This window comes from Macrotis lagotis, chromosome 1, assembly GCF_037893015.1.
Source record: "Macrotis lagotis isolate mMagLag1 chromosome 1, bilby.v1.9.chrom.fasta, whole genome shotgun sequence".
NCBI lineage: Eukaryota > Metazoa > Chordata > Mammalia > Peramelemorphia > Peramelidae > Macrotis > Macrotis lagotis.
The window spans coordinates 669,763,007-669,783,297 of record NC_133658.1 but is presented as its reverse complement, the minus strand read 5'-3'; positions in this window follow the sequence as shown (position 1 = coordinate 669,783,297).

Genomic DNA, 20,291 nt, shown 5'->3' with positions numbered 1-20,291 from the left:
TATTGAAGACTATTGTGCCAGTGTAATAAACTGTGACAGGATCTATCTATGTGGAAGGGTTTTGAGTACAGTCCTGTAAAAGAGAGATTTGCCCAAGAAAAATTTTAGCTAAATATAGAGAGTGAACATTATGTTGCCCAATGGATGGATGAATCTTTGACTATGGCAATCAATGAAAATCAAGAAAAAGACAAGAGGATATTGAAAAGCACACATAAGAATTCCAGATGTGTAGGTTTGTGTAGGATGGATTACAATCTGCTAAGGGATCAATGATATTGTTAAAGTTCTTTGAAGCATAGTTTGGTGATTTTGATTCACAGGGCACAATAAAGAAATGAATATAATACAAATGTTCATGGATGGAGAAAAATTCCAGCAAGTAATCCATACTTGAACATATTTCTGCTGCCTCTAAGCTTTATTGCCCTTTTTTCTTGAAAGTTTAATAATATTCATTTCCTAAAAGACTGTCACATTGGACAACAAAATCTCATTTCTAACCTTAAGAAACCTTCAAGAGTATCACGTTTTAAATTCAGAGATGCTAACTTAAGGTATTTTTCCTGGAAATTTCTTATGTAGTTATGCAAAATAAAACATCAAAAAAACTAATAATTTTTGAGACAAAATGAATGTAACAATATTCATAAGTACTACATAAAATTATAATTATTTTTATGGGTACAAAAATGAGTTTTCAACATTTGCATATAGATTGCACTAATTTTTCCACTATCTAGCTTGTATAAAGTTGAAATGTGACCTATAATTGTTCTTCAGCTGTCCTACAGTGAGTCAGTAAAATTTGTACAGTTAAAAAAATTGCTTTCATGTGAGAATTTTGTGTAATCATTATGAGAAAGATGCTGAAAAGGCAAAAAAGCTAGCCAGAATAGAAGGTTACTTAAGTCTAAACAGTAGGGAAAGCAGATTAAGAGGGAAAATAAATAGAAGTACAACATGAGATCTTACAAAAAGCAGTTAAAGATCCCTCCTCTTCATATTAGGAATTTAGTAGGGAAATTTGATTCACATTTCAAAATCAAGCAACATTATTTAATTAGGAAGGACTGGGAAACTTCTAGGGAAAAAAAAGAAGTCTGAAAGTCCATTTTAGTCAAAATGCTATTTAGAATACAGCTGACAACTGAGCTCTATGTGTGAAGCATGGCAAACATTCAAGCAGCAATAGACAATCATGTAACACATGAGATAAGAACAAGAGCAATTTAGAATTGAGACTTTTAACTCCATCTAGTATATAAATTAAAAGAAAATTTCCAGTACCCTGAAGAAAATATGCCATCTTTGGATTCCTGCCAATGGCAAATGATACATGTAAACATGTAAGTATTCTTAAAGGAAAAATAAGTTGCTTGTTTCTTGAAAAATGTTGATGAGAATTCAAAGGTATCACAGAGAGAAAGACCACCCATTACACTTCAATGATGGGGAGAGACAGAATGTGTTGGTTACAAAATCCCTGGTGAGATGGTCTCATAGTAACCTGAAAATAACAAAAGAAATATGTTGTCTTTTGGAACTATGCATCATAGACATGTCATCTGCCTGAGTTATCTCAAAATACTTTAATATTATCAATTTCTAATGATTCATATGGACACAAATTATAATGCTAGAAGGAACCTACAAAATATTACTAAGATTCCTGAACAAAGTAATCAACAAGAAACAGAAGACCTTAGAAACACAAATCCTGTTTTCATTACTGTGGCAAATTGGAGGGAGAGGTTTCAAAAGAAAAAGACAAATTGGAGAAATTAATATCTAGTTGAGAAGATGGTGTATAGAAATAGGATTTAAATATCTGACTATCAGAGAGCTAGAACAACCTGTTAGACCACCTTTGGAAAATGCTTTCCCCTTCCAGAGGAAGAAAAAACAAAACAAAAAACACACAAAAAACCCAAACCAAAAGTGTTCAGAATCTGATGAACACTACATTGACTATTTAAAAAAAAATTTCATGTATTTCTTTCCCTTAAACCCAATTACACATACTGAAAATGACTGATCTGTAAGCATGTTTAATACAAATATGCATTTACAATTTTAGCCTCTTTGCTACTGAGGGGAAGGAGGTTGGAATGAGGTGGGGAGGAAATTTTGTAACTTAAAAATATACATATGTGTATGGAGGCATCTTGAAAAAATTTCATAACATATATTTGGAAAAATAAAATATCAATTAAAAGAAATGTCTGACTATTGGCTTAAGATATAGAAGCAGTACATTTTTGGGACCAGGATGAATAGTCAGGAATGTCTAAAGCTATTTAGCTGTAGATTTTTGAATCTGAATGGGTGCTTTAAATTGAAAAATCCAAATATTAATGCCAAATCATAAAGAGTAGCAGATATTATAGAGAATAAATGCCAGGAATTCATGGGAGAAGACAAAAATCCATGGTCCTACATTTCTATAAATAAAGGCATGAAATGAGTAATGAAGAAGGTAAATCAGAAGCAAATTACTCTATCCTGGAATAAACCTTACTCAAAAAGATTAGTTAAATAAAAAAGATGGTGTAGTAACAAAATCAATAAATTTAAAATTTAGACATCATAAGATAGAAGCCTGGGGAAGAACATTTGGATAAAGTAAACAGAAGAAATAAGAAAAAAAAGTTTAAAATAGTGAATAGTCTTCTGAACTTGAAGTCATGAGAAAACTTAGGTTCAAATCCTGCTTATGGCACTTACTAGAAATATGAAGATAATGCAGTCACTTAATCTGTAATAATGTTAATTTCCTTTTTTATAGCAGTGAATAGCAAATGAAAGAATATATGTAAAGTATTTATGAATCATAAAGAACTTTTAAAATGTCAACTATTGTGGGAGGGCAGCATATTACAGGATACCTGAGAAAAATAGATGATGAGTAAGAAACACAGGACAAATTTAACCTGGAGATAAATATTGAAATGATGGGAGGCTTCTACTTTATTTATATCTGTTGAAACTTTGAAAAACAGAGGAGTTGATGGATTCTTGCCTTGAGATGATGATTTAATTCTTTCTTAAATTCTATTTTATTTTATAAAATAGAACTAGCATTTTTTTTTATCAAAAATACAATGAAAAAGACCATTGAACATTAAACTGGAAATATACTATGTGCAACTTGTTGCTCCTTTCATATTTGCAAAACACACACACACACACACATACATACACACACACACACAGAGACACACACACACATATCTATTCATACTTCTATCAATCAGTTCTTTCAATGCAGATTTTTTCTTCTAAGTCCTTTACAGTTATTTGGATTTTTATAATAGTAAAAATAATTTATTCACTCAAAGTTGTTCTTAAAAAGAATATTGCTTGTACTATATACAATGTTCTCATGGTTTTGCTCATTTTGCTCTTTATTGTTTTGTATGGCTTCCATGTTTTCTGAAAATCATTGAGCTCATCATTTTTTTAGCAAAGTATTTCATCACAATCATGTACAACTTGTTATGCTAGGCTCCAATTGATGGGCATCCCTGCAATTTCCATTTCTTTATCAAACGGGTTCTTTTATTTTTCCTTAATTATCTTTGGAAATAGGCCAAATAGTGGAATTGCTGAACCAAGGGATATAGGCAGTTTCATATCTCTTTCAGCATAATTCCACATTAGTCTCCAAAATGATTATATCAGTTCATAATTTCACCAACAATGAAACTATGGCCCATTTTTTTCACATCTCCTCCAACATTTGTCACTTTCCTTTTCTATCATTTTAGTCAATTTGTAGGTGTAAAAATATCAAGTTTTTTTTTAATTTTCATATCTCTAATCAACAATTATTTAGAGCATTTTTTCATATGATTATAAATTATTTTGATTTATTCATATCCTGTGACCATTTAGCAATTAAGGAATGATTCATTTTCTTATAGTTTTGACAAAGTTATTTATATATTTTAGATGATGAAAACTTTATCTGATAAATTGTCAATAGGAATTTTCCCCAATTTTCTGCTTTCCTTCTGATCTTGGCTACATTGGCTTTATTTATATAAACACTTTTAAATTTAATGCAATTGAAATTGTCCATTTTTACACCCTATTTTGCTATCTCTTGTTTATTAAAAATTGTTAACCTATTCCCAAGTCTGATAAATAATATGTTCTGTGTTCTTCTAATTTTCTTGTAAAATCTCTCTTTAATCTAGGTCATATACTCATTTTGATATTATTTTGACAAATAGTAGAAGATATTGTTCTATTACCAATATAGATTTTTTCCAATAATTTTTATGAAATAATGAATTCTTTTCTCAAACTCTTAAGGCTCTATTCTTGTCAAATATATTTTGTTTATTTGCAAGTATAAATTGTATGTATATTACATTCCATTGATCTTTCTATTTTTTACTTAATACCAGATAGTTTTAATTATTATTGTAATATAATACAGTTTGCAATGTGGTACTACTTTCTTCCTTTATTTTTATTATTGTCTTTGATATAATTAACTTTGTATTTCCAAATGAATTTTATAATTATTTTTAAAATTCACATTCAAAGTTACAATTATTATTTGTGAATTTCCCTCCATCTTATTTTTAACATTTTTAATTTATGGAATAAAGCAAATATTTCTATAACATAGTATAACAAAAAAGATGATTGTCCACAAAAACTGAAAATTTACTATGCACAACTTAATATTCCTTTAAAACATTCTCTTTTCCTCCATTTTAATTTTATTATTTACTTTCCAGCTTTTCTTTTTACATAATCTCCATCACCTTATCTTCTCCCCCAGTCTACTTATTCATTATTTTAGCCAAACCTTTGAAAGTTCTCCCTTATCTATTCACCCCACCCTCCTAATCTTAGTCCATAAACCCTTCTAAATGGTCCTGCACACTCTCTACTAGTTTACTCATCTCTCCACATATTGAGAAGACTTCTAAATCCCTTCAGATGTATAACCCAGATGAGGCTTAGGAAAAGAGCTGCTTTACCTGTTTATTTTTGCTGTTCTATGTTCATTTCATGATGATCTGTCTGTGGTGAAAATCTAGAGAGTCTGGAAATATCTGGCTTGCCATCTTCCCAGAATGCATTTTTTGATGATTTAATTATTGCAAAAATACGTACAAGGGAATTATTATTTTGTACCTAATTCTTAAAAACAAGAATGGATTGCTAAATAAAAAATGATGGGAAAACGGGGAAAATAAACATTTTCTGTCTTGCGTCTCTATCTTAAAATCTGTTATATCAACTTCCAGATGGTGGAGAGAAGACTGGCACTTTTTAAGCTCTCCTGGCTTTCCCTCAGAACTAACATGAACCATTTCTGAACAGAACCCAGATAAGTACCTAGGAGAAGAAAATCTACCAACAAGGTCTGTCACAGGGGAATGTGACTGAGCTGGAGTGGGGTGAAGGGGCCACAGAGTAGACAATCAATGCAGGAGTGGTGGTGTGAGGCCATGGGATTAACCTGAGAACAGTGGCATAAGCATTTGTTTTGTCTGTGTGTGTGTGTGTGTGTGTGTGTGTGTGTGGCAGGTGGGAGTCCTCGGAAGACCAGACATTTATCCAGTCAGCTTGGCTGGTCTGGAAGACCCAGGAGCCCCAGTGTTTTTATCTGATTCCTCTCCCCACCATTCCTGTGGTAAAATATAGTGACTTTCTCCAGACAAATAGCCCACCCCTCTTTGCTCCTTGCTCCAAGGCTTAGGTGTGGATTGCATACCTTCCCCAGCTGATTACAGATTAATAGATTGATTCTCTGGCCCAAGGATTCAGCACACATTGTTCTAAAACAGCCCAGACCCAGAGAATCCAGAGAATCTAGAGAAAGCATCTGGCATCCCTTATAGGTCAAGCCACTGAATAAGCCCCTGAAGCAGGCAAGGCCTCTAGGGATCTCAACAACAAAAGTCTGTGAATCAGCCACTTCTTGAACATAAGACCCCAGGGAAAGGGCCCAAAGGGAATCTACAGAATGTTACCTTGAAGACAAGGATTATGACTCAAAAGACTAGAGCTTCAGAGGAGAATATGAATTGGTCTCCAGACCAGAAAGATATCTTAGAAGAGATCAGAAAGTTATTTAAAAATGAAATAAAAATTGGGAAAAGAAATACTAGATAAAATTTAATATTATTCAAGAGAAAATTAGCATCTTTCAACAAGTAAACAAATCCTTTGGAAAAACAATTGGACAAGTGAACAAAGAAAATTCTCTCAAAAAGACAATTGGCATAAATTTGATAATCTAAGTGAAATGGATGAATATTTACAAAAATATAAGTTGCATGGGGTGGCTAAGTGGCACAGGGGCCGGCCCTGGAGTCAGGAGTACCTGGGCTCAAATCCGGTCTCAGACACTTAATAATTACCTAACTGTGTGGACTTGGGGAAGCCACTTAACCCCATTGATCTTGCAAAAACCTAAAAAGACAAAAAATATATAAATTGCCCAGGTTAAATGAAGAGGAAATTAAATACCTAAACAACCCTATCTCAGAAAAAGAAATTCAACAAGCCACCATTGAACTCCCCAAGAAAAAAAACTCCAGGGCCTGATGGATTCACAAGTGAATTCTACCAAGCATTTAAGGAACAATTGGTTCCAATTCTATATGAACTCTTTGGAAAAATAGGGAAAGATGGAACTCTGCCTCATTCTTACTATGAAATGAATATGCTGATGTTACCTAAACCAGGAAGAGTTAAAACAATCCCCCTCTTTCTTAGGCAAATGGGGTTAAGTGGCTTCCCCAAGGCCACACAGCTAGGTAATTATTAAGTGTCTGAGACCGGATTTGAACCCAGGTACTCCTGACTCTAAGGCCAGTGCTTTATCTACTACACCACCTAGCTGCCCCTAAGAGTTAAAACAGAGAAAGGAAAGTGTAGACCTATCTCCCTGATGAATATAGATACAAAAATCTTAAATAAAATCTTAGTAAAATGATTACAAGTTATCACTAGGATAATACATTATGATCAAGTAAGATTTATCCCAGGAATGCAGGGCTGGTTCAATATTAGGAAAAATGTTAGTATACTCAATTATATCAACAACAAACCTATCAGAAATCATATGATCATATCAATAGATGCTGAAAAAGCTTTTGACAAAATACAGCATCCATTTCTACTAAAAACACTAGAGAGTGTAAGAATAAATGGACTGTTCCTTAGAATAATTAGCAGTATCTATCTGAAACCATCAACAAGCATTATATTCGATGGGGAGAGGCTAGAGGTATTCCCAATAAGATCAGGGGTGAAACAAGGGTGCCCATTATCACCACTACTATTCAATGTTGCATTAGAAATGTTAGCTTCAGCAATTAGAGAAGAAAAAGAAACTGAAGGAATTAGAAATGGAAAGGAAGAGACAAAACTTTCACTCTTTGCAGATGACATGATGGTCAACCTAAAGAATCTGAAGAAATCATCCAAAAAACTCCTAGAAACAATTAGCAATTTTAACAAAGTTGCAGGTTATAAAATAAACCATCATAAATCCTCAACTTTTCTGTATATGTCTAGCAAGATACAGCAGGAAGAGCTAGAAAGAGAAATCTCATTCAAAGTAACCTCAGACAGTATAAAATACCTGGGAGTCTATTTGCCAAGACAGACTCAGAAACATTTTGTAAACAATTATAAAACACTTCCCACACAAATATCAACTGCTCATGGATAAGTAGAGCTAATATAATAAAAATGTCAATTCTATCAAAACTAAACTACCTGTTTAGTGCCCTACCAATCAAAATTCCAAAAAATTACTTCATTGAGTTAGAAAATTGTAAGTAAATTCATATGGAGGAAATAAAAAGTCAAGAATTTCTAGGAGCTTAATGAAAAAAGTGTAAAAGAAGGTGGCTTAGCCAGCTAATCTAAAATTATATTATAAAACATCAGTCATCAAAACTGTCTCGTATTGGCTAAGAAATAGAGTGGTGGACCAGTGGAATACACTAGGTACAAAAGCAGGAGAAGATTATAGTAATCTGCTGTTTGATAATCCCAAAGAGTCCAGCTATTGGGATAAGAACTTCCCTCTTTGATAAAAACTGCTGGGATAATTGGAAGTTAGTATGGAAGAACTTAGGTTAGACCAACACCTAACACCCTTTACCAAGATAAGAACCAAATGGGTTACAGGAATTAGACATAAAAAACAATACCATAAGCAAATTAGAAGATCAAGGACTAGTTTACCTGTCAGATCTATGGAAAGGGAATCAGTTTATGACTAAGGAAGACTTCGAGAACATCACCAAAAACCAACTAGATGATTTTGATTGCATTAAATTAAAAAGCTTTTGCACAGATAAAACCACTGAAACCAAGATAAAAAGAAATGTAGTAAATTGGGATACAATCTTTAGAACTCATGATTCTGACAAAGGACACATTTCTAAAATATACAGAGAACTGAGTCATAATTTTAAAACAAAAAGCCATTCCTCAATTGACATATGGTCAAAGGATATACAAAGGCAATTTACAGATGAAGAGATCAAAGTAGTCCATAACCATATGAAAATTGCTCTAAATCATTAATTATTAGAGAAATGCAAATTAAAGCTTCTCTGAGGTACCACATCATACCTCTCAGATTGGCCAATATGACCAGAAAGGATAATGGTCATTGTTGGAAGAGTTGTGGGAAATCTGGGACACTATTATATTGCACTGTTGGAGCTGTGAACTCATCCAACCTTTCTAGAGATCTATTTGGCACTACGCCCAAAGGACAACAAAAATGTGCATACCCTTTGACCCAGAAATACCACTACTGGGCCTATACCCTGAAGAGATGATGAAAAAGTGTAAAAACATCAGTTGTACAAAAATATTTATAGCAGCCCTGTTTGTGGTGGCAAAGAATTGGAAATCAAGTAAATGTCCTTCAATTGGGGAATGGCTTAGCAAACTGTGGTATATGTATGTCATGGAGTGATGGAATTTCAGGGAAGCCTGGAGAGATTTGCATGAACTGATGATGAGTGAGATGAGCAGAACCAGAACAACACTGTATACCCTAACAGCAACATGGGGGTGATGTTCAACCTTGAGGGACTCGATCATTCCATCAGTGCAACTATCAGGAACAATTTCAGGCTGTCTGCAGAGTGCCATCTGTATCTAGATAAAGAGCCATGGAGTTTGAACAAAGTTCAAGGACTGTTCCCTTTAATTTAGGAAAAAAACAGATATCTTATTGTCTGATCTTGTTACCTCTTAGACTTCTTGTCTCTTCCTTAAGGATATGATTTCTCTCTCATCACATTCAATTTGGATCAATGTACAACATGGAAACAAAGTAAAGACTGACAGATTGCTTTCCATGGGGGGAGGGGGGAGGGAATTAAGATTGAGTGGAAAATTGTAAAACTCAAATAATATCTTGAATAAAAAACAATAAAAGAAAACAATTGGCATTATGGAAAAAAACAACTCCTTCAAAAATAGAATTGATCAATTGAAAAAGAAGATGCAAAAGATAAGTGAAGAAAACTCTTCCCTAGAAAATAAATTGAAATCTGTGTAAACAAATGACTTCCTGCGATACCAAGAATCTGTTAAATAAAAAAAGAAAAAAATAGAAGAAAATGTAAAAAAAATCTAATTGACAAAACAATAGATCTAGAAAAGAGATCCAAGAGAGACAGATTAAAAACCATAGGGCTTCTTGAAAAACTTGATACTCTGGGATATAGTGAAGGACAATTGCTCTGATATTCTGGAACCAGAGGGTAAAGTAATCATTGAAAGAATACATCAATCCCCTCCTGAAAGTGATCCCCCAAAGAAAATAACAAGGAATATAGTGGACAAACTCCAGAACTATCAGATCAAGGAGAAAATCCTGCAAGCAGCCAGAAAGAATCAATTCAAATACAAAGGAGCCCCAGTCAGTATTACACAGGACCTGGCTGCATCAAAATTAATGGATCAAAGAGCCTGGAATATGAGATTCCAGTGCAAGAGAGTTTAAAATGCTGTCAAGAATTCACTATCCAGCAAAACTGAGCCTTCTCTTCTAGGAGAAAAGCTGGACATTAAATAAAATAGGAGATTTTCAATTTTTCCTGGTGAAAAGACCAGAGCTAAACAGAAAATGTGGTCATCAAACAGGAGATATATGAAAAGGCAAAAAGGGGAAAAAGAAAAAAAAATGTTATCCAATAACATGAAACTGACTATATCCCCATCTGGGAGAAAGATTCTCATAACTCTTGAGATTGTACATCTATTACAGAGAATATACATAGCCAGAAGTGATGATAGTCATGAATTATCCATGAGATTGCTATCTAATAAGATGAAACTGGCTATATCCCTACCTGGGAGAAAAACTCTAATAACTCTCAAGAACTGTAACTCTGTTAGAGAGAATATACTTAGCCAAAAGTGATGGACACTCATTACTTTTCTGTAGCTCAGATAGAATGAGTTAAAAACAATACCTCCTTAAAAAGGGGGATAGTAAGGAGATGGGAGGATGGAAGAGATTGAATGGGGTAAATCTCATTTCATTAAGAGATACAAAGGATCTATTGTAATAGAGGGCAAGAAGGGAGGAGGTGAGAATTGCCTGAATCTTACTCTAATCAGATTTGACTTAAAGTTAACATACATACACTCAGTTAAATTAAGAAAGTTATCTTACCTTTCAAGTGTTAAAAGTGAAAAGGGGGGGGGAGGAAAAGGGGAACTAATAGAAGCAGGGGAAGGAAGAAAGGACAAAAGGAAAGGAGAAAGAAAGGGGAAGGGGTTTGATACAGGAGGACAAACACACTGAAGGTGGTGGTATTCTGAAACAAAATATTGGGAAATAGGATGAGGTGAAAAAAGGGGGAAAGAATACTAATATAGTGAAGATAGCATGGAGGGCAATAAAGTTAGTCATTTTAACTTTGAATGTGAATGGGATAAACTTACCCATAAAACATCAACAGATAGCATAGTGTAGTAAAAACAGAATCCTACAATATGCTGTTTATGAGAAACTCATCTAAAGCTGATACATACAGAGTGAGGGTAAAAGGTTGTAGTAGTATATATTATGCTTCAACTGAACTGAAAAAGACAGGGTTAGCAATCCTTATTTCATACAAAGCAACTTCAAAATTAGATCCTCATTAAAAGAAGTAAAGAAGAAAACTATATCTTCCTAAAAGACACCAAAGACAATGAAGCAATTTCAAAAATAAATATGTATGCACCAAGCGGTATACCATTCAGATTATTAGAGGAGAAATTGAATGAGTTACAGGAAGACATAGACCTCAACCTTCCTCTCCCATAACTAGATAAATCTAACCATAAAATAAACAAGAAGGAAGTTAAGGAGGTGAATAAAATATTGGAAAGCCTAGATATGATAGACTATTTAAATTTTTTTTCATTCAAGAAAGATTTCATTCTGAGTTTTATAATGTTTCCCCCATCTTGCTTCCCTCTCCCTAACCCCACAAAAGGCAGTCTGATAGTCTCCACATGGATTCTATGGTACATACTGATCCAAGTTGAATGTGATGAGAGAGAAAGCATATCCTCAAGGAAGAAAAATAAAGCTTAAGAGATAGAAAAATTGCATAAAAAAGATAAGTTGTTTTTTTTCTAAGTTAAAGATAATAAACTTTGGTCTTTGTTTAAACTCCACAATTCTTTCTCTGAATACAGATGGTATTCTCCATCACAGATAGTCCCAAATTGTCCCTGATTGTTGCACTGATGGAATAACTAAGTCCATCAAGTTTGATCATCATCCCCATGTTGTTGTTAGGGTGTACAATGTTTTTCTGGTTCTGCTCATCTTGCTCAGCATCAGTTCATGCAAATCATTCCAGTCTTCCCTGAATTACCATACCTCGTGACTTCTAATAGAACAATAGTGTTCCATGACATACATATACCACAATTTGCTAAGCCATTCCCTAAATGAAAGACATTTTCTTAATTTCCAATTCTTTGGTACCACAAACAAGGCTGCTATGAATATTTTTGTACAATTGATGTTTTTACTCTTTTGCATAATATCTTCAGGGTATAGACCCAGTAGTGGTATTGCTGGATCAAAGGGTATGCACATTTTTGTTGGCCTTTTGGGGCAATTCCAAACTGCTCTCCAGAAAGGTTAAATGTGTTCATAGCTCAACCAAAAATGTATTAGTGTACCAGATTTCCCACATCCCTTCCGACATTGATCACTGCCATTCCTGGTCATATTGGACAGTCTGAGGGGTGTGAGGTGGTACCTCAGAGATGCTTTAATTTGCATTTCTCTAATAAATATTGATTTGGAGCAATTTTTCTTATGGTTATGGATTGCTTTGATTTTGTCATCTGTAAATTGCCTTTGCATATCCATTGACCATTTGTCATTTGGGGAATAACTTGTTTTTGTGAAAATTTGACTCAGTTCTCTGTATATTTTAGTAAGGAGTCCTTTGTCAGAAATACTAGTTATAAAGATTGTTTCCCAATTTACTACATTTCTTTTGATCTTGCTTACAGAGATTTTGTCTATGCAAAATTTTTTTAATTTAATGTAATCAAAGTTATCTAGTTTGTTTTTAATGAAGTTCTCCATCTCTTCCTTGGTCACAAACTGATTCCCTTTCCATAGATGTGACAGGTAAACTACTTCTTGATCTTCTAGTTTGCTTATAATGTTGCTTTTTATGTCTAAATCCTGTATCCATTTTGATCTTATCTTGCTATAGGGTGTGAGGTGTTGGTCTATCCTAAGTTTCTTCCGTACTAACTTCCAATTTTCCCAACAGTTTTAATTGAAGAGAGAATTTTTATTCCAATAGCTGTACTCTTTGGGTTTATCAACAACAGATTACTGTAATCACTTGCTGCTATGGCACCTAGTCTATTCCACTGATCCACCACTCTATTTCTTAGCGAATACAAGAAAGTTTTGATGACTGATGTTTTATAATATAAATTTAGATCTGGTAAGGTTAAGCCACCTTCTTTTGCACTTTTGTTTCCATTGCAACCCTGGAAATTCTTGACATTTTATTTCTCCATATGAGTTTACCTACAATTTTTTCTAACACAATAAAATAATTTTTTTGGAATTTCATTTGGTAGGGCACTAAACAGGTAGTTTAGTTTTGGTAGTATTGTCATTTTCATTATATTAGCTTGACTTATCCATGAGCAATTGATGTTTTCCCAGTTACTTAAAACTAATTTTATTTGTGTGAGAACTGTTTTGTAATTGTTTTCATAAAGTTTCTGAGTATGCCTTGGTAGATAAACTCCAGGTATTTTACTTTGTCTGAGGTAACTTTGAATGAGATTTCTCTTTCTAGTTCTTTCTGCTACATCTTGCGAGTTATATATAGAAATGTTGAGGATTTATGAGGGTTTATTTTATATCCTGCTACATTACTGAAGTTACCAATTATTTCTAGTAGTTTTTCAGATGATTTTTTGGGATTCTCCAGGTATACCATCATGCCATCTGCAAAGAGTGAGAGTTTTGTCTCTTCCTTCACAATTCTAATCCCTTCAATTTCTTTTTCTTCCCTTATTGCTGAAGCTAACATTTCTAATACAGCATTGAATAGTAGTGGTGCTAATGGGCATCCTTGTTTCACCCCTCATCTTATTGGGATTGCCTCTAGTCTATTCCCATTGCATATAATGCTTGTTGATGGTTTAAGATAGATGCTATTTATTATTCTAAGGAGCAATCCATTTATTCTTACACTCTCTAGTGTTCTTAGTAGGAATGTGTGCTGTATTTTGTCAAAAGATTTTCCAGCATCGATTGATATAATCATATGATTTCTGATAACTTTGTTATTGATATAATTAATTATGCTAATGGTTTCTATTTGGTCATAGTGTATTATCATACTGATAACTTGTTGTAATCATTTTGCTAAGATTTGATTTCAGATAGGCCTATAATTTTCTTTTTCTGTTTTAACTCTTCCTGGTTTGGGTATCAGCACCACATTGGATTCATAGAAAGAGTCAGGCAGAATTCCATTGTCATCTATTTTTGAAAGAGTTTATATAGAATTGAAACCAATTGTTCCTTAAATGTTTAATAGAATTCACTTTGCAAGTTCAATAATGACTTGTTGAATTTCTTTTTCTGAGATAGGGTTGTTTAGGTATTTAATTTCCTCTTCATTTAACCTGGACAAGTTATATTTTTGTAAATATTCATCCACTTCTCTTAGATTGGAAAATTTATTGGAAAAATAATTATAAATTATTACTTTAATTTCCTCCTCATTGGTAGTGAGTTCATTTTTTCCATTTATGACACCAGCAATTTGGGTTTCTTCTTTCTTTTTTTTAATAAAATTGACCAGAGATTTATCAATTTTATTGGGTTTTTTTCATAAAACCAAGTCTTCATTTTATTTATTAGTTCAATAGTGTTCTTGCTTTTGATTTTATTAATTTGTCCTTTGATTTTTAGAATTACTAATTTGGTATTTATTTGAGGGTTTTTGTTCTTTCTCTAATTTTTTTAGTTGCATATTTAGTTCATTGATTTCCTCTGTCTCTAATTTATTCATGTAAGCATTTAAAGATATACTATATCCCAGTGATTACCACCTTGAATGAATCCCATTGGTTTTGGTATGTTGTGTCATTATTGCCATTGTCTAGGATGAAATAATTTATTCTTTCTATAATTGTTGCTTGATCCACTCATTCTTTAAAATGAGGTTATTTAGTTTCCAATTAGTTCTGGGTCTATATTTCCCCTGTCCCAATATTGCATATGATTTTTATTGCATTTTGATCTGAGAAAGATGTATTCACTATTTCTGCCTTTTTGCATTTGATCAAAAGGTTTTTATTCCCTAGTACATGGTCAGTTTTTTCATTATTGCCATGTACTGCAGAAAAAAAAGTATATTCCTTTCTATCCCCATTCAGTTTCCTCCATAAGTTTATCATATCTAGGTTTTATAACAATTCATTTACCTCCTTAACTTCCTTGTTGTTTATTTTATGATTAGATTTATCTAAATCTGAGCATGAAGATTGCATTCTCCCACTAGTAGAGTTTTGCTGTCTATGTTTTTCTGTAGCTTTCAACTTCTTCTCTAAACATTTGAATGCTATACGATTGGGTGCATACATATTTATATTGAAATTACTTTATTGTATATGGTACCTTTTAGGAGGATATGGTCTCCTTCCTCATTTCTTTTAATGCTATTTTTGAATCTGCTTTGTCTGAAATAAGGATTGCTACCCCTGCTTTTTTTCATTTCAGTTGATGCAAAATATATTTTGCTCCAACCTTTTACCTTTATTGTATATGTGTCTCTCTGCTTCAAATGAGTTTCTTGTAAGCAGCATATTGTAGGATTCTGGTTTTTGATCCACTCTGCTATTCACTTACGTTTTAAGGGAGATTTCATCCTATTCACATTCAAAGTTATAATTACTAACTCTAATTGTTCTCCATGCTATCTCCCCTCTGTTTGTATTTCCCCCCCTTTTTTCACTTTATCCATATTCCCCAGTATTTTGTTTCTGAATACTACTCCGTTCAGTATGTTTGTCCTCCTATATCGACCCCCTCTCCTCTTTCTTTTCCCTTTCCCTTCTTCTCCTTCCTTCCTTTCCTTCTGTTAGTCGCTCTTTTCCTCCCCTTCCCATCCCCCCATCCCTTTTTCCCTTTTAATATTTAAAAGGTAAGATAAGTTTCTTAACTGAATGTGTGTAAGTTTAACTTTAAGCCAAGTCTGATGAGAGGAAGATTCAGGTGCTTTTCTCCTCCTCCTTTCTTCCCCTTATTGCAATAGGTCTTTTGTACCTATTAATGTAATGAGATTTACCCCATTCAATCTCTTCCATCCTCCTGTCTCCTTACTGTCCCCCTATTTAAGGAGGTATTGTTTTTTAAATCATTCTTTCTGAGTCACAGAAAAGTCATGAGTTTCCATCACTTCTGGCTAAGTATATTCTCTCCAATAGAATTGCAATTCTCAAGATTTATTAGAGTTTTTCTCCCAGAGAGGGATACAGCCAGTTCTATCTTAATGGATAGCAATCTCATGGATAAGAAATAAGTGTCCATCACTTCTGTCTAAGTTCATTCCCTCTAATAGATTTTCACTTCTCAAGAGTTATGAGAATCTTTCTCTCAGTTGGGGATATAGCCAGTTTCATCTTATTGAATAGCAGCTTTTTTTCTTTTACCCTTTTTTTTAAAACTTTTTTGTATCTCTTATGCCTCCTGTTTTATGTCCAAATTTTCTATTTAGCTCTGGTCTTTTCATCAAGAAAAGTTGGAAGTCACTCATTTTGTTAAATGTCCATCTTTTCCCCCTGTAAGAGAAAGCTCAGTTTTGCTGGATAGTGGATTTTTGGCTGCATTCCATGTTCCCTTGCTCTTTAGAATACCTCATTTCAGGCCCTTCGATCCCTTAATGTTGATGCAGCCAGGTCCTGTGTAATTCTTACTATGGCTACTTGGTATTTAAATTATTTCTTTCTGGGAGTTGCAGGATTTTCTCTTTTATCTGATAGTTCTGGAATTTGGCCACATCATTCCTCAGTGTTTTCATTTTAGGATCCCTTTCTGGAGGGGATCGATATATTCTTTCAATAACTATTTTGTCCTCTGGTTCCATGGTATCAGAGCAGTTTTCCATCACTAAATCCTGTAATGTTAAGTCCAGGCTTTTTTTCTATTCAATGTTTTCAGGAAGACCAATAATTCTGTGGGGATCTCTCCTCAATCTAATTTCGAAGTCAGTGGTTTTCTAATAAGGCATTTTACGTTTTCTTCTATTTTTCGATCTTTTAGCTTCTCTTAATGGAATCTTGTTGTCTTATGAAGTTTCTCTTTTATGTGATAGTTATGGAATTTGGCCAAAATGTTCCTCAGTGTTTTAATTTTAGGATCTCTTTCAGGAGGAGATCTATGTATTCTTTCAATAATTATCTTGACCTCTGGTTCCATGATATCAGCGCAATTTTCTGTCACTAAATCCTGTAATATTAAGTTCTGGCTTTTTTTTCCTCTCTTCAATGTTTTCAGGAAGACCAATAATTCTCAGATTGTCCCTTCTCAATCTATTCTTGAGGGAGGTCAGTGTTTTTGCTGATGAGGTATTTTACATTTAACAGTCTCTTGCTGTCTCATGAAGTCACTAGTTTCCACAGACTCCATTCTTTTTTTTAAGAGAAGAATTTTCTTCATTTACCTTTTTCAACTCCTTTTCCAATTGGTCAATTCTGTTTTTGTAAGAGTTTTCCCTTCTACCAGTTGAGGTTTTGATAGAATATTTTTCTTTTTACATTTGCCCAATTGAGTATCTGAGAGAATTATTCTCATTTTGTAGTTGTTCAATTGTATTTTCCAAGGATTTGTCTCTTGTTGCAAGGTGTAAATTTTCTCTCCCAAATTTTCCAATTGATTGTTAAACTCCTTCCTGATTTTTTTTAGGTTTTTGAAAGGCAAATGTGGTTAAGTGGCTTGCCCAAGGCAACACAGCTAGGTAATTACTAAGTGTCTTAGGCCAGATTTGAACTCAAGGACTCCTGACTCCAGGGCTGGTGCTCTATCCACTTCCTGATTTCTTCAAGGAAGTCTTTCTGTGCTTGAGACAAGATCATATTCTTCTCAGAGGTTCTAGGTCTCTCTGAGTTAGGGTCTATTCCTTCTAGAAATTTTTCTATGTACCCTCCTTTCTGCTGAGCTTTCTTGATTTTAAGACCTTGTGTTGGGGAGGGGTTGGTTCACAGAGGTTTGGTATTGAGATCCCTAGAGGCTTTACTTCCTAAATTTAGTAACTCCAAGTGGGCCAGCCAGTAGGCTGCCTTTGGTTGCTTTCTCTCTAGTGTCTGTGACCTTAATTTGAGGCCCTCTCCCTTGGCCTGGTGAATACTTAATTCTGAATACTTTTGTCTTTGAACAATGGGCAAAGTAATTGCTCTCCCTTTTCTCAGCTGAGGGACTTCTGCTGCTCATACCTGAGCCTGGGGCAGAGGTGGGCTGTGATTGTGGTTGTTCTGGGAAAAGGACTCAGCTGAAATGAAGGTATGGACTCTGGGCTCCTCAGGGATTGATGTCTGCAACTCTCCTGCACTGGAACTCACGCTTCAGCCCTATCAGCAAGCTCCAGAAATTCAGTACCACCACTAATGCCTCTGCTCCCCAGTTGGCCCACACCACCGAGGTAGATTAGCCAAATTCTGCACTCAGGTTCTCACCCTGTCCTGTGCTCCTGGCAGAGTCTGCCCTCTACACCCAGGCTCACCTACAATCCTGGAAGACAAACCTTGAGGTAGATGTTCTTCTCCTAGCTTCTCTTTCTGGACTTTGTCAATTGGATTTCTGTTAAGAGGTTTATTTCATTTTATTTATGAGGGAAGGTAAGGAGATTAACATAGTGCCTATCTTCTCTCCACCATCTTGGATGGAAACGCTGATATGTTAAAATTTTGAAGAAAATTGAATGAAGATAGAAAGGAATATATACCTTTTTTTCTTTAATACATGGCACCTACACAAAAACTGATCATATACTAGGGTGTAAAAACCTTATAATCAAATGCAGAAAGGCAGAAATAGTAAATTCTTCCTTTTTTAGATCATAATGCAACAATAATCACATTCAAAAAATTGACTATTGAGAGTTAAATCTAAAACTTTGTAAACTAAATAACTTCATTTTAAGACTGAGTGGATCAAACAACAAATTATAGGTAGAATTAATGATTTCATCCTAGGCAATGACAATAATGAGACAAATACCAAAACTTATGGGACACAGCCAAAATTATTATGGGATATATTATATCGCTAAATGCCTACATGAATAAAATAGAGAAAGATGAAATCAATGAACTGATCATGCAACTAAAAATTTTAGCAAAAGAACAAAATAAAAATCTCCAATTAAATACCAAATTAGAAATTCCAAAAATTAAAGGAGAAATTAATAAAATCAAAAGCAAGAAAACCATTGATCTAATAAATAAAATCAAGAGTTGGTTTTTATGAAAACCAATAAAATGAATAAACCTTTGGTTAAATTGATTTTAAAAAAAGAAAGAATAAACTGAAATTACAAGTATCTTAAATGAAAAATGTAAACCCACCAACAATGAGGAGGAAACTAAAGTAATAATTCAAAACTATCTTGCCCAACAGTATGCCAATGAATTTGATAATCTAAGTCAAATAGATGAATACTTACAAAAATAAAAGTTCCCAGGTTAAATGAAGAGGAAATTAAATACCTAAATAACTTTATCTCAGAAAAAAGAAATTCAACAAGCCATCAATGAATTTCCTAAGGAAAAACTCTCCAAGGCCGGATGAATTCTCAAGGGAATTCTATCAAAGATTTAAGGAATAATTGGTTCAAATTCTATATAAACTCTGGAAAAATAGGTGAAGATGGAATTCTGCCTAATTCCTTCTATGACATCAATGTGGTGCTGATACCTAAAGCAGGAAGCATCAAAACAAAGAAAGAAAATTACTGATCAATTTCCCTAATAAATATGGATGCAAAAATCTTAAATAAAATCTTTGCAAAGTGACTACAGCAAGTTATCATTAGTATACTACACTACGACCAAGCAAGATTTATTGCAAGAATGCAGGGTTGCTTCAATATTAGGGAAATTGTCAGTATAATTGACAATAACAAACCTAACAAACTTAACAATAACAAATAATACAATTATCTCAATAGATGTTGAAAATGCCTTTGACAAAATACAGATCCCATTCCTACCAAAAACACTAGAGAGCATAAATGGATTGTTTCTTAGAAAGATAAGCAATATCTATATGAAATAATCAACAAGCATTACATGCAATGAGGATAAGCTAAAGGCATTCCCAATAAGATCAGGGGTTAAACAAGGATACCTGCTATCACCACTACTATTCCATCTTGTATTAGAAATGTTAGCTTCAGCAAAAAGAAGAAAAAAGAAACTGAAGGGATTTGAATTGGGAAGGAAGGAACTAAACTCTCACTCTTTGCAGATTACATGATATCATACCTAGAGAATCCTCAATAATCATCTAAAAAACTGCTGGAAACAATTAGCAAATTTAGTAAAGTCGTAGGATATAAAATAAACCCATACAAATTCTCAACATTTCTATATATTACCAACAATATAGCAGTAAGAGATAGAAAGAGAAATCCCATTTAAATTAACATCAAACAGAAAATACTTGGGAGTCTAACTGCCAAGGCAGACTCAGAAAATCAATGAAAACAACTATAAAACACTTTTCATGC